Below are 27,075 nucleotides of genomic sequence, written 5' to 3' on the forward strand. Positions count from 1 at the left end.
TATGGATTTTAAGGGGGAACCCCATGCCAAAAAAAAAAGGCTTGGGCCCCCCCCTCAAAATTCATACCAGACCCTTATCCGAGCATTCAGCCTGGCAGGTCAGGAAAGAGGGAGACAAGCGAGCGCCCCCCCCCCCCCTCCCCCCTCCTGGACCATACAAGGACACATGCCCTCAACATGAGGGGTGCAGTCAGAATGGAGAAATGCTGCACATTAAACTAAGTGTGCGGCAGCTGTCTTGTGCAGTGTGAACAGGCCTTTAATTTTCTTTAGAACGCAGACACATCCAATATAAAAAAACTGCCCTCTGCCAGCATGGTGTAGAGCAGGGATATGCAATTAGTGGACCTCCAGCTGTTGCAGAACTACAAGTCCAATGAGGCATAACAAGCCCCAAACATGACACCCAGAGGCAGAGGCATGATGGGACTTTTAGTTTTGCAACAGCTGGAGGTCCGCTAATTGCATATCTCTGCTGTAGAGAAAGACCCTTGCTTTCTCTGGATGCAGAAGTCCCTCTGCAGAGGTCTGACAGCCCCCCTGCTGAGTTAGGGGTAAATTTTCCTATTCAGCAAAACTCATACTGTCTGCTGATAGGAGAGCACTAAAAGTTACTCAGCGGGAGGCAAGTCAGACCTCTATAGAGAGACCACTGCTTCCCAGGGCCGCTAATAAAAATAATGAGGCCTCGTTCAGCCTACATGACATCGCCCCCAAGCTGGGCCACACTGCAACCACACACAATGCACACAGCGGTGGTGTGAAGGCAATACAACCGCCAAATGGTTTCTAAGTGCCCGTTCACACTTACCTGCATACAAAACTGGAGCTGTTTAGTGTGCAGGAAGCAGTTTCAGCTGCAGTGAGCTAGCAGTAGAGGTAGCGTGATGGTTTCTTGCATCACATAGTTCTTTTTTTTTGTTAACTTTATTTGAAGTGCACAAAGTGTTACCAAACTGGAGCATGATGCATTGTGATGCTGTGCTTTGACATGCGGTGCCTTCCTGTAAGTTGCGATAAAATGTTGCATGTCTGCATTTTATTGCAGCTCACTGCACTGTACCTCCAGGCTGTATTGCAGTGAGAATGAGGCACATAGAAAACAATTGTTTGCTATGTGCCCCAGTACTGACTGCATAGGTGTGCACAGCCTATTGCATCAGGGTGTGCACCCCAAAGTTCAAACACACATGCCTTTCTCTGCAGCCTCAGCTGCATTGGTCAGTGAATGAATGGGAAATGCTGTGAGCTGAGCGGCTTCCTGTTCATTCACAAACTGAAGCATAGGAAACACAGTTTATTATGCTTTAGTTATGAATGAACACAGTGGGTGAGTGTGTTCACTGCGTTCATTTAGGAAAGAAAGAGTCCGCTAAATGACATATTGACTAGCCCCTTCCCCCACTCTCACTGAAACATTCCCCGTAGCAGCTGAGGGGAGAGGATAGAAGAAGCCAGGCCCTAAAGAGTAATCCAAATGCAAATCGCTCTTCAGAAAGCACCACAAGTGAAAAAAGGGCCCTAAATTGAAAACTCAGCCAGGAGAAGTTAGGAGAGTGTCGTGTAATGCTGGGAATCTCATTACTTGCTAGACACTGCGGAGTAAGCACAGGCAGCTCAGCTCTCCCTCTACCTGCAGACTACTGCTGATTCAAAAAGCAGAAATAAAGGGAGAGACGGAGTGCAGCTGGGAAACACTGGGGCTGTCAATGATGGGCCGGAACTATCAAAACAATGTCAACACACGTGGTCGCTTGTTTACTCTATGGCTGGCGCTGCTTCAGTTCACATCCTAATTTAACCTCCTAATTTAACCGCTTTAGACCCGGAAGATTTTACCCCCTTCCTGACCAGAGCACTTTTTGCAATTTGACACTGCGTCGCTTTAACTGACAATTACATGGTTGTACGACGTTGTACCCAAACAAAATTGACATCTTTTTTTCCCACAAATAGAGCTTTCTTTTGGTGGTATTTCATCACCTCTGCGTTTTTTTTTTTTTTTTTCTCTATAAACAAAAAAAAAGCGACAATTTTGGAAAAAATGCATATTTTTTTACTTTTTGCTATAATAAATATCCCCCAAAAATATATATAAAAAATTTTTTTTTCCTCAGTTTAGGCCAATATGCATTCTTCTACAAATTTTTGGTAAAAAATAATCGCAAAAGGCGTATATTGATTGGTTTGCGCAAAAGTTATAGCGTCTACAAAATAGGGGATAGTTTTTTATTAGTAATGGCAACGATCTGTGATTTTTATTGGGACTGCGACATTATGGCGGACACGTCGGACACTTTTAACACTATTTTGTGATCATTGTCATTTATACAGAGATCAGTGCTATAAAAATGCACTGATTACTGTGTAAATGACACTGGCAGTGAAGGGGTTAACCACTAGGGGGCGATGAAGGGGTTAAGTGTGACCTAGGGAGCAATTCTAACTGCGGGGGGATGGGCTTTAAGTCACATGACATCGCAGCTCCCGATGACAGGGAGTGGTCTGCTTTGTTTAGAAAGGCACTTCCCCATTCTGAGGCTCCATGACATGATCGCCGGGAAACCAGTGGACATCGAGTCCACTGGTCCCGCGGGCACGGTCACGCTGTACGCGGCGGGAACGCCTGCTACCCCTGGCTCTTAAAGGGGACGTACAGGTATACCCGTTTGCCCACTGCTGCCACTGTGCCGACGTATATCGGTGTGCAGCGGTCTGCAAGTGGTTAAAAGTATTTCCCCCCACTGCCTGTGTTCATCAGTGGAGGTGCCGGAACAGCTCAAAACAACCCTCACAAAAAAAAGAAAACAAGATTATAAAAGAAAACAAAAAAAGATTAAATTATGAATTCAAAAAGGAAATAAATTAATTAAAAATAAATCCAAAAATGTATTAATTGAGAATAAATTAATAAAATAATAAAACTCCATATGAAATCTGCCACTTACAGGTCTCACAAGCAAGGGAACAAAGGAATCAATGCAAGAAACCAAAGTTCAAAATTGTATATGTATAAGTCACTTTATTGTAGAAGTCACTTTGTAATAAGCCACTTGGTTAAAATCATGATGAACAATTAAATGACATGAGCATGTTGCTCCTATGTGTGTAGAAGGATCCCTGGGTGGATGGCTCAATGGATCTCTGGGGCAGGGAGAGAGAGAGCCGCTGCAAACACCAATGGGATGCCAGGGGAATCCTGTAGAGTACCTGTCAGCAGCCGCTGGGTCAACGTGACAAGCTGCAGGTCCCGCTCATCCACAGGAGGTCTCCACTAAAGTATGAACCAAAGAACCGTCGGAAGAGGACTATAGAAGAGCCGTGACTGGACACAGAAGACTGCCAGCTAACCGCTAGCCTATGGGAAACTTCGCTGGTAGATGGATAGACTGGGACACCACACATGCACAAGATGCAGGGGTCGCTAGCAAAATACATGACGCAGTGAACCTATACCAGCTCGATCTACACCACGGAAGGAAACCAGGTGACAACACGTTTTGGAGGCCCCCTTTTTCAAGTCATGAAGTTCCGGCAAGTCCCGCCAGAAAAGAAGCCCTGGGGACAAGCATTAAAAAAAGCCTGCAGGTTCTTCAAAAGGATCAGTGTCAGATAGTACAGCTTACCCCCATGCTGGGCAGGTGTCAGGGGCCTACTTTTGAACTGATGGGGCCCAGGCCTGGCACAGTAGGGCCAGCTGTACTGCCTTATCAGCGGCTCTGCTGCTTCCACAAAGAGCAAATGCAAGGAACAAACTTTTTTGACGCAGGCTATGGTTGCTTTTCAAATAACGTGAACTGTTAGGTCCCTTTCACGTGGGTGCCGCCCAGTTAATTAAGCAGGCAGTCCATGAAGAGATCTCTTGCTGAACTGGAGCAGAATGGGACAGGTGCAATGGCGTCACTAGGGGGGGGGGGGGCAGGGGGGGCCCTGCCCCCCCACCATTATGTTGTGCCCCACCATGTGCCCCCCAATTAAAATGCCTTTTTGTAAAAAAAAAATGCCTTTTTGTTTGCATTCGTAGCGGATGCTCCGCATCTTACTCAGGCCACCGCTGTCGTAACACAGTCTTTATTGAGAGGGAGAGCGTCCCCAGTCAGCTCCTGCATGTGATTCCTCCCCCCTCCCTCTGCTCGCTGACACTGCATAATGTGAGCGCTCACACAACCACGGCCGCCCGATCTGCTCCTTCCCCTGCATCCTCATTGGCAGGGAGAAGAGTGAGTTGCAGAAAGGACTCCACCAGGACTCTCAGTTACTCAGTTACTGAAAAAACAGACAGTGATTAGCACTGTGAAGTGTTGGCTTCCTGGCGGGATCAGGCATGTGGGATTTCAAACACACCCGAGCCCATCTCTAATGGTTGTAGAGTAGACAGTTGAGCTCCCTGCAGGTTGCTTAGCAGCAGTGGAGCCTTCTCTGACATGCTGATCGTGATGCAATCCAGGTGATGTTCCTAGTCAGATCCTAGTGTTAAATATCAGTGATTTAATTGATCAAAGCCCACACCTTACAGGCATAGAGCCCACATGGCTGCTGAACATACGGTTGATGTGGTTGTATTCTTGATGCTAATAAATAATGTGTTTATTAGATCAGACTGGGAGCATCACCTGGATCACATCCCGCTCAGCATGTCAAAAGAGAAGGTTTTACAGCATTAATGCTGCTAGGTGGCCAGCTGGGGGCTCAGCTCTCTACAACTAATAGTGCCAGCCTTCCCCTGCATGCACCCATTATGTAACCAGCACTAGGTCCTAATAAACTACTGCCACTGCCAAGGAGACAGATGCCAGACCAGCGCTGTCAATAGCAGGAGCAGGACAGCAAGAGGAGGCTGGGGAACCCCACAGAACACCAGGGCCCGGTGGCAAGACAACCTTTGCAACCCTGATAGTTCTCCCACTGCTTTGGACCCTTATATTTTCTTGGTTAAGCTGGTGACATATATCTCTTGTTTTCTGCCACCCTGGGAGGCCCCAATAAAGTAGGAAGGGAGCTCACTACAGAACATGTGAACGGGCCCGTTGTGGGATCGTAGTAAAGGGCCCCAGGATATATATATATATATATATATATATATATATATATATATATATATATATATATATATATATTTGCATTTTATAGTTGCCCCCCTAGTTTTGTCCCTGTCCCCCCCATGTGCCCCCCTAAATGTGAAAGCTGGAGACGCCACTGGACAGGTGTCATTGTTGTGACATCTCGGCCCATTCCATTATTTTCTTAAAACTCTGCATCTTAAAACTGGAGCTTTCTTGGCCCCATATTAGGTCTATGAGTGAACACATAAAAACAGAATTGCGTTTTTATATCAGACCACCACTGATTCATCACACTTAGGTCTGGAAAAACAGACCAGGATGCAGACCTTTTCCATTTTTTTTTCCCAGACCATGACGGACTTGGAAGAAGTGGATATATATGTACACACTTCCATTTACATCGACCCATAGACTTACATAGAGTTTCCAATCAGGTCTGCCTAAAAAAGCTGACAGGCAGACCTGATTGTACCATCCATGTGAAAGGGGCTAAGACTTTGCACTTTTTGTTTTAATGCACCTGGAATGTATTTAGTTGATTAAACCACTTCCTATCCAGGCCAATTTTCAACTTTCAGGCCTGGTTCACACCTATTCATTTTTACTGGTCCACCTCACGTCAGCACACAACGGGTTAACATCTCCTCTGGAGCCCCACATGACCACCTGTTCCTAGCTAAATAAAAGGCTGCCCCTCCCCCAACTAAGGTCAAGTTACTAACAGTGTACTTGGTCAAAAGAGGAAAGTGGACAATCTTTTAATTTAGCCATCAGGTCCTCAAGAGTCATCCACTCTTGGGGTACCAGGGTGATTAGATTGGCATGCAGGAAGTAGGCCTTTCTGCTCTGAAACAATTGCAAGCTTTTTTGACTAGAGGGGTGGCAGTCTTTTGTATGTTACACATAGATAATTTGAGAGGGGGGGAAACTGTTATTTTTTATTTTTACACTGTTTAAAAAAACAAAAAATTGTGTCACTTTTATTCCTATTACAAGCAATGTAAACATCCCTTGTAATAGAAAAAAAGCATGACAGGACTTCTTAAATATGAGATCTGGGGTCAAAAAGACCTCAGATCTCATATTTACACTAAAATGCAATAAAAACAAAAAAATTGCCGGATCGCCTCCGCCGCTGCTGATGGCGGGCACCGGATCGCGGAGGGAGGGGGTCCCCTCTCCCGCCACCGATAAAAGTGATCTTGCGGCGAATCCATAGCAGAGACAACTTTTATCTTGTACCTGACCACTGGCGGAACGCGGGGATACTGGGGTTATGGCAGCTAGCTGCTGCCATAACAACGATATCCGTCCTCAAAGTGAGGAAGTACATCGGCGTGTGGCGGTCCGGAAGCGGTTAATCGGCACTGAAAGGGCCCTTCTGAAAACTGCTAACTACTACTAAAGTGCTACTGTATTGACTATATTCTAATATATTATATTTTGTGTGTTATGTATACCTAGCTGAATAACTAACTGTATATCTAGCTCCAAACAAATCACTACCACCTTTGTTATCCCTATTTATAATTATTAACCAAACTAACTATTTGATGTAGTTTATCCTGTTCTAATCTATTAAACTAGGAAAAGTATAGATAAAAGAAAACCACCTATAGGTACAACGCTGCAAACCTTCATCACATCCCAGTACAAAAGAGAAAACTGCTAAAAGGGTTGCCCCGGGGGATTTTATGGGCTAAGGATGTTAACCAGAAAAGGGGGTAACAAGCGTATAAAAATATACAAAATGTATTAAATACAAAACAGTAGTAGAGTAGGTACATAGGGTATGTAAACCTAAAAACTAATTAGTCAGACTGGATAGTTACATAACAGCTATATGCCAAAACACACAGTTGAACTCATGATAGGAGGTCAAATGGAGTGCGTGTGCATAGAAGTCCCAACATGTTTCGGAATACATGTATGAGTAATAAATTCCTTCTTCAGGGACTGATTAGAAACAAGCTGTTTTTTGTCTGATAATGAAATAACAAAGATATCAAAAAGATGAGAACATGAACAAATGTGAGAACACAGTAGGTAATAGCATGGCATATATATATGGCAAGTAGTAAAGCAAGTGATACTTACAATATAACTATCTTTAGCGAATTAAAGTGCACATCAAGATTCACATGTAGGAGGTGCTTCAATCCCTAGAATGCCCCATTGCATAAGAGAATGCTCTGGATATTGGCTGGGGGGCTGGGTATGTGTCCCCACAGCACTGATGGTGTACTGTTGCTGGTGCCAAAACGATTGAGTTCTATGAGTGAGATAAGAAGCTTCCCTGCCGGCATAGAAAACACCAGGGCCCACGACCACATTTGACCACAAATGTGGGGACAAGTCTAGCACAAAAAATATTTATGTGTCTGTATGAGAACATAACATATTCAATTAAGGGGGCTATGCAATATTATGTGAGTGTAGGAGCGTCACCATGTCGTGCAAGTGCACACTCGGGGGGCACAACAAACAGTCATAAAAGGTATTGTAATAGGGGCACACCATTCCCAGAAGGTCAGGTGGTCTTTACAGTAGGATATGCAAGAAGTAAGAGGGTAACATGACATAAAGTCCGTCATAGTACTCACAATGGCCATTTGGTATAGGTATCTCAAGCGTGGAGTGCCGTGCGGTCCTGGCTGTGCAGCAGTAAAGGATTAAGTTTACCTGGCTTATAAAGGAGTGGGAGTTCATGTGGTAAACCATAGTACTAGCGGACTCTAATAGATCGGGCGTAAAGGAATCAGGTGATCGGGGGGCCCATCAAGGGTGATGAGTCTTACTGATCACCTGTATACCTGATGTTCCTCAGATGATCCCCCGGCACAGGCGGCATCCGGTATCACCACGCATGATGGGCAGTACGTCTTAGATCCGTATGGCAGAGACCCTTCTGTGAATGCGCGAACCAGTGTGAAAAGCCAATCCACAGCACGGCAGAGAAGACTGAGCCCAGAGGGATGCCCCGAGGTACAAATCGTATCAAGGGGCCCCCGTACGTCGAAGAGCCCCAGTGCTCACAGACAGCAGAGATGGTGTATGTTAAAATAAGATCACTCTGTGTAAAAAACACAGAGACATATGCGATACACCATCGATAGAGAAAATATGAAGCCCGACCTGTACAAAAAATACAAAATACAGACAGGTTAACAATGTAGATAACAGATATATAACTTGATGAGAAATCGCTATAACATGTATGTTACACATAGATAATTCGAGAGGGGGGGAAACTGTTGGGAGCAAAAATATCCAAAATTTGATAAAGAAGTCTGTAACATTAGTATAAAGAAAATATCCAGAGTGGATAAGGAAAAGTGGGGGAAGGGGAAACGTGAAGATGGAGGAGAGACATGGGGAGGAAAAGGGAAAGAAATGGGGACCAATATGGCAATTGTACCTCTGTGGTCAGTTGAAAGGACTAATTACTATTTCTGGTCATATGTATGGATGGGTAAATTGTCAGTATGTCTACATAGGTGGATATATTTGGTGATATGGGTTCACATGTCCCTTTTGAAGCCCCCAGAGGAGAAACCCTGTAAAAAGGGCTTCAAATTGAAGGCCTCGTTGATGCCTGGTGGGGAGGTGCAATTTAAATCAGAAATGCACCTCAGCTCGCGCTGTAGGAGGAGCTTATTAAGGTCCCCTTCTCATGGACTGGGGTGTATCCGGTCCAACACCAAAATGGACACCCTTGGAAAATGACTACTATGGGTTTGTGCCACATGTCTTCCCAAAGGGAAGTTGGGGTTGCTAGTTTGCATAGCCCGAATGTGGCGATAAATTTCTGTATGGTTTTACCTATGTAATGACAGCCACATTGTAGAAGGTAGACAACACCTATAGTCTGACAATTGGCAACGTGTCTGGGGGCAAAAACCCAACCATTGGGCAGTCGTATGTTTTTTCTTGAGTCCATGTATTTACAATAGGCAGAGGATCCACAAGGGAATGTGCCAAAGAGTTTACATGGGTCATTTCGGGTGGTGCCCCAGAATTCGCTTTTAACTAACAGGTCACCCACAGACAAAGCACGTCTCTAGGTGACTAAGGGAGCAGGAGGCACAAATAATCCCACACTGGGATCAGAGGTCAGGAGATGCCAGTATTTTTCAAAAATTTGTTTCACTTGAGGTGATTGTTAGAATAGGTAGTGATAATCCTAGTACCCTCATTTTTGGTAGATTTATCCTTTTTGGAAAAAAGAAGGTCTTGTCTATTTTTGGTATCTACCCAATTGAATGCTTTTTTGAGGCAGTGGTGACTGTAGCCTCTCTCTAATAGGTGCCGTTTTAGGCCTTTGGCCTTCTGCTTAAAGTCTGCATGATTAGAACAGTTGTGTTTTATTCGTAAATATTGGCTGTAAGGTATTGAGTTGACTAGGGGTCTAGGATGAAAACTAGAGGAGTGTAGGATGGTGTTCCTGCAGTTGACTTCCGGAATAGCTTACAAGAGATCATGTTTTGAGTATCTTTATAGATTGACATCTTAAAAAGTAATTTTGGAGCTATTGAGGGACATTGTAAATTTCAAGTTAAACTTATTGTGATTCAAAGCAGCCAAGCACTCACATAGAAGCTCCTCAGGTCCATCCCAAAGTATGAAGATCTCATCTATGTACCTGTGCCGCATAACAATGTGGCACAGGTACATGGAGAGATCCTCATCTTCAAAGATGGTGTGTTCCCATTCACCCAGATACAGGTTGGCATAGCAAGGGGCACAGTAAGTGACCATGGTTACTCCCTGTATCTGGAGGAAGTGTTGTCCATCAAATGAAAAAACAATATGTTGAAGTATAAATTCAAGAGCGTGTAGTATAAATTCATTAAAAGATTCTTCGTGATGGCTAATTTGGGATAGCACTCTACGAATGTATGCAAGTCCTCTAGAGCGTGGTATTGAACCGTAGAGGGCCTCCACATCTATGGTGGCCAAAATGGAGCCACCCGACACCTGAACACCCTCAATTATTTGTCAAAGATGGATAGTGTCACGGACATAGGCGGGAAGGGCAAGAACAAATGGTCTGAGGTGTTCGTTCACTTATCTAGACAGATTCTCAGTGATAGCACCATTGCCTGATATATGGGCCTACCAGGGGGATCTAATTTGTTTTTATGAATTTTAGGGAGCAAGTAGAAGGTAGCCGTTCTAAGAAAAGAGGTAGGAACAAAGTTCCATAGTTGCTTGGAAATAACATTATTGTAAAATGCATTGTCAACAAACAGATAGAATTCCTCATTAAAACTATCAATGATTGCTTTTCCTACTGGTCGATACCAATCAGTGTGACTAAAGATTTTGGTACAGATCTGTACATATCTCTCATTGTCCATAAGGACAATGTTGCCCCCTTTGTCTGAAGGCTTAATGGTTAAATTGTAATTGCTGGACAAACTTTTCAAGGCTGTTCTTTCGCTTACAGTAAGGTTCCCTAGGTGATTGGACGATGGATCTAAGGCTTTGATCTCCTGACAAGTGAGTTTTAGAAAGGTGGCTATTCCATGGTTAGAGCTAGGGGCAGGGTACATATCCAATTTTTTCTTTAATGATGACTTAATACATCATCTGCTGTGAGGGGGTGAGATGAAAGATTAATTACGCTGAATTGTGGGGGGAAAAAATGGTGCATGTTTAAAGTGGTGTTTTGATCGGGGTAACCAGAGGATTCCCTTGTTTTTTTGGAAAATATATAGTGGGAATTTTATCCCAAATTTTTTTTTTGTGTCGGAAGGAGTGAAGGAGTGTTGGTTGCAGTGGCCAAAGGCACTCCAGTGTTGGGAATCTCACCTTGCGACTTTTTCTTCCTTACCGGGTAGTAGATACCCAAAATCCCCCCCCCCCATTGGAAACCAACCCTGTAGTTACCAGTAGGCTTTCTTAGCATGGCAGAATTTTGCGGTCAGGCATGGGATGACTTTGCATCCAAACTCCAGAGGGAGTATGGCCAGAACGAATCCCCTGAATCTGAACTAATGCCGCGTACACACGATCGGAAATTCGGCCAGCAAAAGACCGATTAGAGCTTTTGGTTGGAAAATGCGACCGTGTGTATGCTCCATCGGACTTTTGCTGGCGGAATTCCTGCCAGCAAAAGATTGAGAGCAGGTTCTCAATTTTTCGGTCGAAAAAAGTTCCTAAAATGCAATCCTCTGTACAAATTCCGACACGCAAAATTCCTACACATGCTCGGAAACAATTTGATGCATGCTCGGAAGCATTGAACTTAATTTTCTCGGCTCGTCTTAGTGTTGTAAGTCACCGCTTTCTTGATGGTCAAAAGTTCAGAGAACTTTTGTGTAACCGTGTGTATGCAAGGCAAGCTTGAGCGTAATTCCGCTCGTGTGCACAACATTTTTTTTTTCCGGCCTTACCAAATGGCTGGAAAAGAAATCAATCATGTATTCTCCCACCTTTAAAATGGTGTGGGAGAGTAATCTCAAACTGTGTTCTACTAAAATGATGAATATAATTGATGAATATTAGAAACATCCAATTGAAATTTATATTAATATGGGGGGGCAGGAGGCGGAGCCTAGCAGAGCAGACATGCATTGTTAGAGCTCCACACCGCTGAGGAGAAAAGAGAAGGACAAAGCGGAGCCTGCAGGCCCAAAAGGTATCCATTTGAACCTTTTTGCCCCAGGGAACAAACTGTGAAAGTTTGGGCAGGAAATATGGTACTGGGAGGAAACCGTGGCAGAAATAAAAATCACCTCACAAAGAGCTCACAGGCACTCACTGCAGCTGAAGCAGCTCCAGTCACCTCACAAGATACAGCATCAGGGCGCTCTCACAGACAGAAAATGTCACAGCAAGACTCTCCATTTGAGTCAGATACAGAACAAATCCTCTCACAAACTTCTCCACAAGCCTCCTCAGTATCCCCAGTAATATTATTACAATTTGAAAAGATGCTTCATAAGGCTTTAAAACAAACCTCAGACCAAATAACAAAAAGCCTAACCAAAGAAATAAGAGAGCTGGGAAACCGCACCGCAGCCTTAGAAATAAAAATGGATGAAATTGAAATTACAACCCAAGAAAATATAACAGAATTGGAACAATTAAAAAAAGAGAATTTAATACTTCAAACTAAGCTCGAAGATTACGAAAATAGAGCCAGACGTTCAAACTTGCGCATAAGGGGAATACCTGAAACTGTGACAGACCTGCAATCTACTATTACTGCTCTATTACAAGAACTAAAGCCAGATATCCCTATTGAAAGTTTAGAACTGGACAGAGTACACAGAGCCCTCACAGCCAAAAAGAAAGATGGACCCCCACGTGATATAATCACAAAATTTCATTATTACAGAACGAAAGAACAAATACTAATTGCTGCAAGAGAAAAAAAGGAACTTAATTTTCAAGGACACAATTATCACATTTTTGCTGACCTATCCCAACTTACTATTACTAAAAGACGATCCATGAAACCCCAACTAATGGAACTGCAACGCCACAACATTATGTATCAATGGGGCTTCCCCTTTTCAGTCAGATTTAACTACCAAGGTACAATTTACAGAAGCAGATCAGCAGATGAACTACAACAAACCCTTTTAAAATTAAATCTGACAGAACCCACAAGCAGCAACACTCCCACACTCAGAAGAATGGCGTCATCTTCACCTTCAGGCAGCACCCAGAAAATTTCAGAACAAAATGGGAATCATCATTCTCACAAAAGAGGCCGTTATGCCACATCATCCATGGACCAAGAAGATTCAATGGACTGACATCCTAATTCCTGATATCTCTTCATTTATTATACTAAGAGATGGTTCTCTATAAAAAACCTATATTTATAACTGAATGTAACTGCATTCTGATAGTCACACACTGTGTGGGATCATGTTACATTCCAGTTATATTTCTTATTACTTCTGATTCATATAGCCTTAGAATATATAAGTGAAATAAGGAAATTCTTGTTCAGTTATATATTATCAGGTAATAACAATAGATTTATTACTTTTTAGGACAAATATGTTCAATAATCCAGAAGTAATGGAAGCTTTTTCTTTCTTTTCTTAAAACAAATATATTATTACCTAACTAGTTCCTAGAATTATGTTTTTGTTTATTCTAATTTGAAGCAATACAACCTCAATTTTATGAGTTAACATATCTAAACAGTTGCATATGAATAAAATATGTAATTGTTTACTCTAAAAGGGTTAAAATCCCAAAATAATTCAAACTATCTTCATCAATACCAAAGTTATTAACAGTACCTTTCTAACTGAATTATTTAGCCTAGGGCAAGACTAACCATATACAACCACCCTGGAATAAATAATTTCAACAAAAACTATATTCTGCACTCCAATTAATGAAACATCATTTTGATGTCTTTTGACATAGCACTTCTCTCCTGTAAGCGGAAGATCCGTGTACCCCCATTAGCCCTCCTCATTCTCCCAACCATATTATGTGGGAGTGTGACGAAGGCACTTATTCCCCTGAGAGAGATATTTAATTTCTTTCACGGGTAAATTGTGATTACTTGCAAAAAATAATTTATACAATGTATCATCTAATCTCATATGTTTTTTGTTTACTCTTTACTCCAGAATTCACTGGTTTCTTTTCTATCTATTCATCTCTTCAGTCCACACAGGTTGATCTGCGCAGTCAGCTCTGCATAACAAAAAGTAAGTCAAAACTATTTGATCTATTGCCATGGCACCACTGAATATACTTTCCCTGAATGTTCAGGGAATAAATGTCCCTCAAAAAAGGACCAAAGCCTTCCGTACTTTCCATAACAAGAAGGCTCACATAGTATGCCTCCAAGAAACACACTTCACCAAAAATTCTACTCCAAAATATATTTCTCCTTTTTATCAACAAATTTACACGGCTTCTGCCTGTACCAAGCAAAGGGGAACTCTAATTGCATTTCACCGATCCACACCATTCACCTTATTATCAGAAATTAAAGACCCAGAAGGTAGATACCTGATACTCATGGGTTATATAATGGATACAGCAATCACGGTGATTTCCTACTACGCTCCTAACAAACAACCTACACCATTCCTTTCACATATATTACAAGTGATTAATACACACAAAATAGGAACAGTGATAATGTGTGGGGATTCGAACCAGGTCCTCCTCCCATTTCTAGATAAATCACCTTTTACACCATCCAAAATAACCTCTAGATTACCTTTTTCTCAACTTCTTTCCAAATACAATCTGGTAGATTCATGGAGAGAAAGTAACCCAATGAAAAAGAAATTCACTTATTTCTCGCACCCTCATCAAACCTTCACCAGAATAGATCATATTTTTCTAACAATAGGAATGATACCAGAAATTATTGCATCAGATATAATTCCGATTCCGTGGTCTGACCATAATGCAGTATACACTACTATAGCCTCAGCCATACCAAAAGCGCATGACCCAACGTGGTACTTACCGGACATAATGCTCAAACACCCACTACATCAGATGGCCATTGAACAAGCTTTAAAGGAATACATATCAATTAATAATACAACAGACATCTCCCCAATAACACTGTGGGAAGCTCATAAGCCTGTCTTGCGTGGTACAATACAAAGACAAATGGCACTATTTAAACGGGAACGCAAAAATCTAGCAAAAAAACTAGAACTCAATTTTAATGCAGCCTACATATCATTTCAAGATAATCCATCTCAGAGTACAAAATCTCATCTGGAAAAATCTAGATTGGAATACGATCTATTTCTCACTGAGTCAGTTGATAAATCCCTCAAACGCTCCAAACACAATTTCTACATGAATACAAACAAACCAGGTACATATTTGGCTCGGGCATTAAATTCAACTAACAAATCTTTCAAACCAATACGTTTGAAATTATCAAAAAATGTTTACACTTGTAATCCAGTTAAAATAGTCCATAAATTTCACTCACATCTCGCAACTTTATACAAGACAAACAATGAATTTAATCCTACAGAAGCTGAATCCTTCTTCTCAAAAATAACCTTACCTGAGTTATCTCAGAATCAAAAAAGCAGTTTGGATGAGCCTATAACTATAGATGAAGTTGCAAACACCATAAAAGACCTAAAACTTAACAAAAGACCAGGCCCAGACGGCTACTCGGCTTTATACTATAAAACATTCTCAGAAATACTCTCTCCCATTCTCACTGAAACTTTTAACAAACTTCCAGATGGACATTCTTTTCGGCAAGAAACACTAATGGCAATTGTTTGTATGATCCCAAAACCCCTTTCTGATGATACTTCCTGTGTGAATTATCGGCCTATCTCTCTGTTAAACCTCGATATTAAATTATTAGCAAAAATAATAGCAAAACGCCTCAATAGCATTATAGGAAAATTAATACATAGAGATCAAGTAGGCTTCATGCCAAATAGACAGGCAGGCGATAATATACGCAGGGCAGTGTTATTGGCACATATTGCTAAAAAACGGAAAATCCCTTTATGTTTTCTATCTCTCGATATTAAGAGGGCATTTGACACAGTATCCTGGCAATATATGCAATATTCATTACAAAAATGGGGTTTTGGACCCCACTTTTTAACATGGATCAAAGCATTATATAATAAACCCAAAGCCTATATAAAATATGCTGGATACAAATCTGAAGCCTTTAATATCGAAAGAGGTACCCGACAGGGTTGCCCATTATCTCCCTTATTATTTGCCCTTATACTCGAACCCATGGCCCAATACATCAGAACAAACCAAACTATAACTGGCATTGAAGTAGGAGGTATTACACACAAATTATGTATATTTGCAGACGATATATTACTTTTTCTATCATCACCACAGGTCTCTGGTCCTAACTTAATACCAGCTCTTGATGGATTTGCAGCCCTATCCGGCCTTATGATTAATCCTAAGAAATGCCTAGTGCTTAATATTTCACTCACAAACATGGAATTGATCCCGGCTAGGGCTGCACTCCCATTCACATGGGCGGAAAAATCAATCCCATATCTTGGAATTTATTTAACAGCATCTCATTCTGACTTATTCTCAACCAATTATCCTCCTGTATTAAGACAGATCACAAATCTAATAAAACAATGGTCGCAACTTCCTTTATCCTGGATAGGGAAGATTAATGCAATCAAAATGACTATTCTACCCAAATTGCTTTATCTATTCAGAGTCCTCCCTATTCCAATTCCTTCCTATTTTTTGAGAATAGTACAAAAAAGAGCAACTTCGTTTATATGGGGCTCTTCTAAACCACGTATACCTATACACACACTACATCTTCCCAAAAATAAAGGAGGCCTGGGATACCCTAATTTTACTAACTACTACAGAGCAGCACATTTGGCCAGTCTGTCCAAATACCATGCAAAACAGGAAATCCCATTATGGGTATTTATAGAGGCTTCAGAAAATGACCCTCTATTAATATCAAATTTATTATGGCTTGATCCTAAAGACCGCTTTAAAATTCATAATCCCATAACTAAACACTTCTTATCTCTCTGGGATAAACTAAAAACCAAATATCAGTTACAATCTCCACACAATCCTCTCCTTTCTTTTATCAGAAATCCGGCCTTTTATCCGGCATGGATCTACCCAAATTCTTTTAAAGCTTGGACAACATCAGGCATTCAGACACTAAATGACTTCATAGCATCTAAATCATTCCTTTCATTCCCATCGCTTAGAGAAAAATATGATCTACCAAACTCTGAGATATTTAGATATCTCCAAATCAAAAATTTCTATACACCATTCCTAAAGGGGGATACACCATTATCCCAATTATCCATTTTTGAATCATTCTGTACAAAAGATCCATTTGCTAAAGGTACAATTTCATCACTTTATAATCAATTATATGGAGTAGCAAATCTTAATAGACCCTCTTACGTTCAGAGGTGGGAGGAGGACCTGGGACGAACTTTAGAAGACACGGACTGGTCTAACATATGGCTCACATCTAAGTCATCTTCACCCAACATCTTAGCACTGGAGACAAATTATAAAGTCCTAACTCGCTGGTACCTTGTACCCGCTAGAGTGGCAAAATATTCACCTAATACCTCAACTCTTTGTTTTCGAGGATGCCCAGAAATAGGCACATATTTACACATATGGTGGACGTGCCCAGTAATCCAAACCTTCTGGAAGGAAGTCTTTGTGATTGCATCTAAAATATTTAAAAAAATAATACAACCAGATCCATATTTAACTTTACTTAATCTAAAACCGGAATGGTTAACACTCTCTCAATTCAAACTTATGATCCAACTAATAACGGCTGCAAAACAAACAGTGGCCAAGGCATGGAAATCTCCTACATTGGTACTAGCAGAAACAATTCACAGAATGAATAATACAATGTCCCATGCTAAGATGGTAGCCATCGATCGAAATAAAATTCCAAAATTTGAAAAACTTTGGCATCCTTGGATAAAACAACAGTTCCTGTCAAACTTCAATGACTCTGTCCTGTTGCCATGGTAACAGATTAAATGACTTACAGAGACACCCATTCTAAGGCTTCAAAGAGAACTAAAAAGAATAATAAACTGACGAGCGGTACAACCTTGTGGACCATACCTCTACCTTTCAACCCTTTTCCTTCTTTCTCTTTCCTTTTCTCCACCTTACGATTAAAGCTCATTATCAGAATTTATTTGACCTATATACACTCTACTTGTAAACAATATATATAGTAGGTATAAATCATTTAAATACCTACAAAAGTAACTAAGGAAATGATATATATCTTTAATTTAGGTTTACGTGAACCCAATGTTTAATATTTGAAATTTCATGATATTTACCTATATAAACCCTACTGTAAAACAATGAGCTTACTTTATAGATCCTTGTAAACTTACTTTATGTATCTTTATAACATTGTATACTCAATAAACTTCTTTTGACAAGGAAATTTATATTATTATAGGTAAAATGTATTCACAGATTAAATTGAGAAGCATGTTTGATAAACAGAAACCCGGATTCAAAGGATGTCGTACGTTTAGTGAACATCAAGCCCTGGTGAATCTCAACTCCCTGTAAAGCCTTATACACGATAGGACTTTGTACAAACTTTCCCGTGGATTTTTGTACAAAGGGCGTTGGCCTTAAACTAATTAAGCATACACACGGCAGAACTTTTTCATCCAACTTTCACCAAATCACGTAGTTTTTCAACTTTTTACTGCCACCCTTTGGTCAACTTCTATATCAGCGAGATTTGACACCTGCGAGCCCGTTGTGGGAGCCAGCGCCGAGCTGGCTCGCTCATCGGGAAAGGAAAAATGTGTTTTTTCCTTTCGCGATGAGCGACAAGCATTGCCGACAGGTGTTTGGTATGACTCATGAGGGGGAACTTCAGGCCAAATTTTAAATAAAAAACTGACATGGGTTCCCCTCCAGGAGCATACCAGGCCCTTAGGTCTGGTATGGATTTTAAGGCGAACCCCCTGTGCCGAAAAAACGGCATGGGGTTCCCCCCAAAATCCTTACCAGACCCTTATCCAAGCACAAGCGAGCACCCCCCGAACCGTACCAGGCCGCATGCCCTCAACATGGGGGGGTGGGCACTTTGGGGCAGGGGGGAGCCCCCACCCCAAAGCACCTTGTCCCCATGTTGATGATGACAAGGGCCTCTTCCCGACAACTCTGGCCTTTGGTTGTCGGGGACTGCGGGCGGAGGGCTTATCGGAATCCGGGAGCCCCCTTTAATAAGGGGGCCCCCAGATCCCGGCTCCCCACCCTATGTGAATGAGTATGGGGTACATTGTACCCCTACCCATTCACCTGGGGAAACAAAGTGTCAGTAAAAAAACACACTAGACAGGTTTTTAAAGTAATTTATTAGGCAGCTTCGGGGGTCTTCTTCCAACTTCGGGGGTCTCTTCCGACTTCTCTGCTCTCTCCGGCCACTTCTCCCAGTGTCTGGTTCTTCTCCCACTCTCCGGCCTGTTCTTCCGGTGTCCGGTTCTTCTCCTGCTCTCCGGCCTCTTCTCCAGGTCTTTGGTTCTTCTCCCACTCTCCGGTTCTTCTGCCGGGCTCCTCCGCTATCTTCTGCTCTTTTTCTGCTCTTTTGCTAGCGGTGGCCCGGTCTTCTCCATCGTCTTGTTCCTTCTTCTCTTCTTCCGATGTTGACACGGCGCTCTCTCTCGCTGTAATGCCGTGTGCGAGGTGCGCAAAGACTTATATAGGCATGGGGCGTGGTCACCGGTTGATGTCACCCGGTGACCCCGCCCTTTATGACATCACAGTCCTATCATGCCCCGGGACTGTGACGTCATAAAATTACAGTGGGATAGAGCGTCATATCAACATCGGAAGAAGAGAAGAAGGAACAAGACGACGGAGAAGACCAGGCCACCACTAGCAAAAGAGCGGTAAAAGAGCAGAAGATAGCGGAGGAGCCCGGAAGAAGAACCGGAGACCTGAAGAAGAGGCCGCAGAGCGGGAGAAGAACCGGACACCTGGAGAAGAGGCCGGAGAGAGCGGAGAAGAACCGGACACCGGGAGAAGAGGCCGGAGAGAGCAGAGAAGTCGGAAGAGACCTCCGAAGTTGGAAGAAGACCCCCGGAGCTGTCTAATAAATTACTTTAAAAACCTGTCTAGTGTGTACCCCATACTCATTCACATAGTGTGGGGGGCCGGAATCTGGGGTCCCCCTTATTAAAGGGGGCTCCCGGATTCCGATAAGCCCTCCGCCCGCACACCCCGACAACCAAAGGCCAGGGTTGTCGGGAAGAGGCCCTTGTCCTAATCAACATGGGGACAAGGTGCTTTGGGGTGGGGGGCCCACAGGGCGCCCCCTTGCCCCAAAGCGCCCACCCCCTCATGTTGAGGGCATGCAGCCTGGTACGGTTCGGGAGGGAGGGCGCTCGCTCGTCCCCACCCCCTTTCCTGACCGGCCGGGCTGCATGCTCGGATAAGGGTCTGGTATGGATTTTGGGGGGACACCCACGTCGTTTTTTCGGCATAGGGGGTTCCCATTAAAATCCATACCAGACCTAAGGGCCTGGTATGCTCCCAAAGGGGAATTCTCTCTCGCGCTCGCTGCAATAGGAAACATTCTCGCGGGCAGGTACTGTAGTTTGTACAAAAGTCTGATGGCTTTGTGTACACACGATCGGATATTGCTCCATTGGACTTTTGTTGCAGGAAAGTTTGTCCGTTCGCACAGCCAACAAAAGTCCGATGAAAACCGAAAAAATTTGTTTGATGGAGCGTACACATGGTCGGATGTTGCCCCAAAACAGCTAATTTGCATGTTTGTTGTCAAAAAGTCCGATCGTGTGTACGGGCCTTTAGAAGAAAGTGACTCTAGAGACTTAATCAACACCATTGATCTAGAATCTCTATTAAAATAAGTAGATGATCCATTCGCCAATACTATCACTACAAGTATAAGTTATCATTAACCACCTCAATACTTTCACCCCCTTCCTTCCCAGACCAATTTTCAACTTTCAGTGCTCTCACAGTATAAATGACACTTACTCAGTCAAGCTACACTGTATCCAAATGCATTTTTTATCATTTTGTTCACACAAATAAAGCTTTTTTTGGTGGTATTTATTCACCACATTTTTTATTTTTTGCAATATAAGCTAAAAAAGAGGGAATATTTAAAAAAAAAAAAAAACAACATTTTCTACTTTCTGTTTTAAAAGAAATCCCAAAAATCTAATTTAGTCAAAAATTTAGGCCAAAATGTATTCTGCTACATGTCTTTGGTAAAAAAATCCTGATAAGTATATGATAATTGGTTTGTGTGAAAGTTACAGGGTCTACAAGCTATGCTACGCATTGTTGAAAACTTATCAATCCTAATGCACTTATGGCCTCACTGATCTCATTTCTTGATGCCCTAAAATGTCAGGACAGTACAAATACCCCCCAAATGACCCCTTTTTGGAAAGAAGACAGTCTGAGGTATTTAGTAAGAGGCATTGTGAATTCTTTGAAGTTGTATTTTTTTTCCCACAATGCTTTGGAAAAAAAAGAACTATATATATATATATATATAATTTTTTTTCTTCACAAAATTGTCATATTTACAAGTTATTTCTCACACACGGTGCAGGCATAATTGCAATTACACCCCAAAATACATTTTGCTATTCGTCCTGAGTATGGTGATACTTTTGAACATGTAATTTCTTTCCAAAAGTTTTTGGAATATGTGGAAAGAAAATGAAAACCTATTTTTTTCTCACAAAGTTGTCAATTTAGAAGATCTTTCTAACACATAGCATGTACATAGCCAAAATGACACCCCAAAATACATTCTGGTACTCGTTCTGAGTATGGCAATACCCCATGTGTGAGACTTTTCCACAGCCTGGCCACATACAGAGGCCCAACATCCAAGTAGCACCATCAGGCGTTCTAAAGGCATAAATTATACATTTCCTTTCCTGAGTACCTATCACATTTTTGAAGGCCCTGGAGCACCAGGACAATGGAATTACCCACAAAATGACCCCATTTTGGAAAGAAAACACCCCAATGTATATTATATGAGGCATAATGAGTCTTTTGAACATGTCATTTCTTTCCAAAAGTTTTTGGAAAATGTGGAAAGAGAACTTTTTTTCTCACAAAGTTGTCAGTTTAGAAGATCTTTCTAACACATAGCATGTACATAGCAAAAATGACACCCCAAAATACATTCTGCTACTCATCCTGAGTATGGCAATACCCCATGTGTGAGACTTTTCCACTCCCTGGCCATATACATAGGCCCAACATGCAAGTAGCACCTTCAGGCTTCTAACACATAGCATGTACACACCAAGAATTACACCCCAAAATACATTCTGCTGAGCAAAGGGTAAAAAAAGGAACACCTGTGGTTTTAGCAGGCAGGAATACCATTCCAGAGCAGTCAAAGCATTGGTCCAGACAGCCAAAGGAAATGTCCAGGAATTGTCCAGGCAGCAGACAGATATGGAAAAGTGTGAACATGGTCCAGTACAGTCCATGGTTTAGCAGGCAGTTCAGGTAACAGGCAGAGGCATGGCCAGTTCAGGTGGCAGGCAGAAGCATGGAAAGTTCAGGTGGCAGTTCAGGTGGCGGGCAAAGGCATGACCAGTTCAGGTGGCAGGCAAAGGCATGGCCAGTTCAGGTGGCAGGCAAAGGCATGGCCAGTTCAGGTGGCAGGCAGAGGCATGACCAGTTCAGGTGGCAGGCAGAGGCATGACCAGTTCAGGTGGCAGGCAGAGGCATGACCAGTTCAATGTGGCAGCAGGCAGCACTATAACATTTAGGCCTTGGTCAGGTAAGACCTGAGGACAGGGGTAGAGGCTTCTTACCACCCAAATCTCTACGAAGCCTCCGAGTCTCCAGACCCTAATCCGAGAAAATCAAAATTTCGGAGAAAAACGTTTTCTTCACTCGGAAAATCTTTTCTGGAGCCCCTCTCATATGTGAGACCCCTGTGCTGTACAGTGGCAGGGCAAATGATTAGTGCAGGAGGCAGGCAAAAAGCATGGTCATTTAACAGGTCGAGGTCAATTCACATTGTAGGCAGAAACATGTTTGGCAGAGGCATAGTCGTTAACAGCTTGGCTCATTCACAGAAATAGCAGATAGTGGAAGCTGGAAAAAAATCATCTTTACTTTACTAATAGTGTAGTGAAGTATGATAGCTCAGATAGCACTCTCCAATACAGAGGCCTGGCTCTGAGGGACATTGGGGACAGTAGTATCGGGTGTCACGGTGAATTTCTCTACTTGAACACACGCAACATTTTTTTGGGTGGTTTGCGACCTGTTTGGGTAAGAAGGAGGATTTCGGGAAAGTGCCTTTCATGGAGTCAGGCTAATGTATCGGAGCGAATTAGTTGAGGGGCTTGGCCATGGGTATAGAGAAGGGCTGTGATAACGTCTTCTTGGAATTTTAGATAGGTTAGGGAACTTTGGGTGCACTTAGAAAAAATAATATACGAATTGAACAGGGCTAGTTGCATCAAAAAATGTCGACTTTCTTGTACCAAAACTGATCTCCTGGTGGCCAAATAGGGCTGCATCAGCTGGTCGTTCATATCCACCCCCCATGTAAAGGTTATATTCATGCACACATTTTGGCTTCTGGATGGGGCCTATTCTTCTCTGCAGTTTCACCAAGGTGTCATCATGCATTGTTAAAAGGATGTAGACATCTCTTCTTTTATCTCTCCACTTCAGTGCTAGTACTTCTTCAGTCCGCATACTGGCCATTTCCCCCTGTTTCAATTTCTTGGCGACCAATCTCTGTGGGAAGCCTTTGTGGTTGGTTCGTGCTGTCCCAGCGGCCACAGTCTTTTTTTGGTACAGATGGTGAAAAAGTGGGAGACTCGTGCAGAAATTGTCTACATATAGGTGGTAACCTTTCCCAAGCAATGGTTCGATCAGCTGCCTTATAAAATCTTACCCCACGTCTGGCTCTTTTACTGAAGAGGTATTGCTTTATTCCAAGTCTTCCAAGTGAAGTGTACTAGGGATTCATCTACACAAATATTTATATCAGGGGTGAACATCTGCTTGAAGCTGGCGCAAAAAAATTGATTAGGGGCCGAATTTTTAATAATTTATCATAATCGGGATGATTTTGAGGGAGGCATTGGGCATTGTTGTTGAAATGTACAAACCTCATAATCATCTCGTAACAGGTTCTGGGCATCAAAGACGAATAGACTGGTATGTGGTGGATAGGTTGGGTAGACCAGTAGGCATGGAGTTCATTTTTTTGGCAGCCCCATGTTGAGGGTTAGGCCAAGGAAAATGTTAAATTCTTCCACGGTGAGCGGTTTCCAAACAAAAGGACAGGCATATGAAAAATTTGGATTATTGGCTTGCGTATAGATTACACTGCTCCACAATGTAATTTAGGAGATCATCGGTAAAAAATACGTGAAAATAATAAATTGGGGTTACATTTTCCGACTGTATCTGAGGGCCTGGCTGAGCTATAAAAAGGGGAATTACGGGTTCTACTGACGTATCAGGCAACCATGTTGGATACAGTAGAACATCTGGGAGGCTAGTATGGTCCCTGCCTCATTGTTGATGGGATGCTCCGTTGATAGCATCTGGCCTATATTCTAGGAAGGTTGCAGAACTCCTGGCGGATGCCTGCCTATCCCGGAGTGCTGCGCTGCTGGTGGATGCCTGCTGGTGGATGCCCTGGAGTGCTGCACTGCTGGTGGATGCCTGCATATCATCCTGGAGTGCTACACTGCTGGTGGATGTCTGCGCTTGCTTATATCTCCCGATTCTCCTTGTTAAGATTATATCCTCCTCAGTTTCCATTTCGGAGCCACTGCTTTCCACTGGCTCATAGTCACTATCCGAGTCTGACGGATAGAGTTCCCCGTTACTCTCGTCCGACATACTCTGGAGTATCTGGAGAGCCTCCTCGCTGCTGTAGAATCTTTTAGCCATGTGGGCAGATGTTCCAGATGTTCACGGGCAGATGTGCCAGATGTTGGTGGGCAGATGTGCTAGATGTTGGCGGGCATATGTGCCAGCTGTTGATGGGCAGATGTTCATTGGGACAGCTGTATGACAGGTGTTTTCACTGTGTTTGGGGACACTGTGTTTTGGGGACACTAGCTGGGTGATCAGTGGGTAAAAAGCAGACAGTTAAAAACTCACTGATCTCCCGGCTGCAGCACAGATCTCCCTTCCTCTCCTCACTGAGAGGCTCTATGTGAGGAGAGGAAGAGATGAGAGCAGTTACAATAGCTCTCTCAGTTGTCATGTGGATAAGGAGGGCCAATCACAGTGCCCTCCTGTCGTGTACCACTGTCCTGTTTCTGGGGGGCACAGGCAGATCGCAATCGCGCTGCTGCGATCCCCTCTCTGACATCACTCCCCCGCTGTTTACATCACGATGGCTGTGATCAGACACAGCCATCACGTGGATCAGGAGGGCAAATCACCGCGCCCTCCTGCCGTTCTGAGATGCGGGATGTCCGGGGGACACGCGTGCATCAGGATCACGTGGGTGCACGCCCGCACGATCCCACTCCTTCTGGAGGATGTTCATGAATGGGTGGGGTTTTCTTTAACCCCTTCCTGGGTGGGAAGGGGTTAAAGAAATAATTGGATATGTACCCTGCCCCTAGATCTAACCATAGAATAGCCACCTTTCTAAAACTCACTTGTCAGGAGATCAAAGCCTTAGATCCATTGACCAATCACCTAGGGAACCTTACTGTAAGTGAAATAACAGCCTTGAAAAGTCTGTCCAGCAATTACAATTTAACCATTAAGCCTTCAGACAAAAGGGGCAGCCTTGTGGACAATGAGAGATATGTACAGATCTGTATCAAAATCTATAGTCACACTGATTGGTATCGACCAGTGGGAAAAGCAATCATTAATAGTTTCAATGAGGAATTCTATCTGTTTGTTGAGAATGCATTTTACAATAATGTTATTTCCAAGCAACTATGGAACTTTCCTACCTCTTTTCTTAGAACGGCTACCTTCTACTCGCTCCCTAAAATTCATAAAAACAAATTAGATCCCCCTCAGTGGCGGCTGGTGAAGTTTTAGGATGGGGGGGCGCCAGACCCCGCCCTTCCTTTTTGACCCCTCCCACTTGGTGAAAATGGGCGTGGTTTCAGCGAAATAGTGGGCGTGGCTCTAAGGTGGTGTGGTTAGCGTCTGAGATGAACGAGGGATGGAGGGAGAGGGAGAGGGAGAGAGGGACAGCAGGCCTAGATCCTACACAACAAAAGAAATGTGTATTCTACAAAGTTTAACAATCAGCAGATAAAGATACTCCAAACACCTGGTGTTAGCGCTTCAATCATCCCGGCACCATGGTTGTTATGGTGTCAGGATGATTGAAGCTCATTATTACTATTATTACATTGCAATATAAAATGAAATCGTTCAACTCACCATAATGCAGAATCGGTGGGAGCCCTGAGTGTGTCACTAGCTACGTCGCCTACAACCAGATGCCATCAGGTGTCCCCAGCAGTCCCTTCTTACATGCAGCCTGTGTCACATCAAATGCAGCCTCTGTCACATCAAATGCAGCCTCTGTCTCCCCCCCAAATCCAAATGCAGCCTCTGTCTCCCCCCCAAATCCAAATTCAGCCTCTGTCTCCCCCCCAAATCCAAATGCAGCCTCTGTCTCCCCCCCAAATCCAAATGCAGCCTCTGTCCCCCCCCAAATGCAGCCTCTGTCCCCCCCCAAAATGCAGCCTCTGCCCCCCCCAAATACAGCCTCTGTCCCCTTACATCAGAGTTGCCATCAGTGTCCCCCCACAGCATGTGTCCCCATCAGAGCCCCCCACAGCAGGTGTCCCCCACAGCAGGGTGTCTCCATCAGAGTCCCCCCACAGCAGGTGTCTCCATCAGAGTCCCCCCACAGCAGGTGTCCCCGATCAAAGCCCCCCCACAGCAGGTGTCCCCTATCAATGCCCCCCCACAGCAGGTGTCCCCTATCAAAGCCCCCCACAGCAGGTGTCCCCTATCAAAGCCCCCACAGCAGGTGTCCCCCATCAGAGCCCCCCACAGCAGGTGTCCCCTATCAAAGCCCCCCACAGCAGGTGTCCCCCATCAGAGCCCCCCACAGCAGGTGTCCCCCATCAGAGCCCCCCACAGCAGGTGTCCCCATCAGAGCCCCCCACAGCAGGTGTCCCCCATCAGAGTCCCCCCACAGCAGGTGTCCCCCATTAGAGTCCCCCCACAGCAGGTGTCCCCCACAGCAGGTGTCTCAATCAGAGTCCCCCCACAGCAGGTGTCCCCATCAGATTCCCCCCAAAACAGGAGTCGCCCATCAGAGCCCCCCACAGCAGGTGTCCCCATCAGAGCCCCCCAACAGCAGGTGTCCCCATCAGGGTCCCCCCACAGCAGGTGTCCCCATCAGAGCCCCCCACAGCAGGTGTCCCCCATCAGAGTCCCCCATCAAAGCCCCCCACCAGAGCCCCCCACAGCAGGTGTCCCCCATCAAAGCCCCCCACAGCAGGTGTCCCCCATCAGAGTCCCC

Source organism: Aquarana catesbeiana, linkage group LG04, assembly GCF_042186555.1.
Source record: "Aquarana catesbeiana isolate 2022-GZ linkage group LG04, ASM4218655v1, whole genome shotgun sequence".
Taxonomy (NCBI): domain Eukaryota; kingdom Metazoa; phylum Chordata; class Amphibia; order Anura; family Ranidae; genus Aquarana; species Aquarana catesbeiana.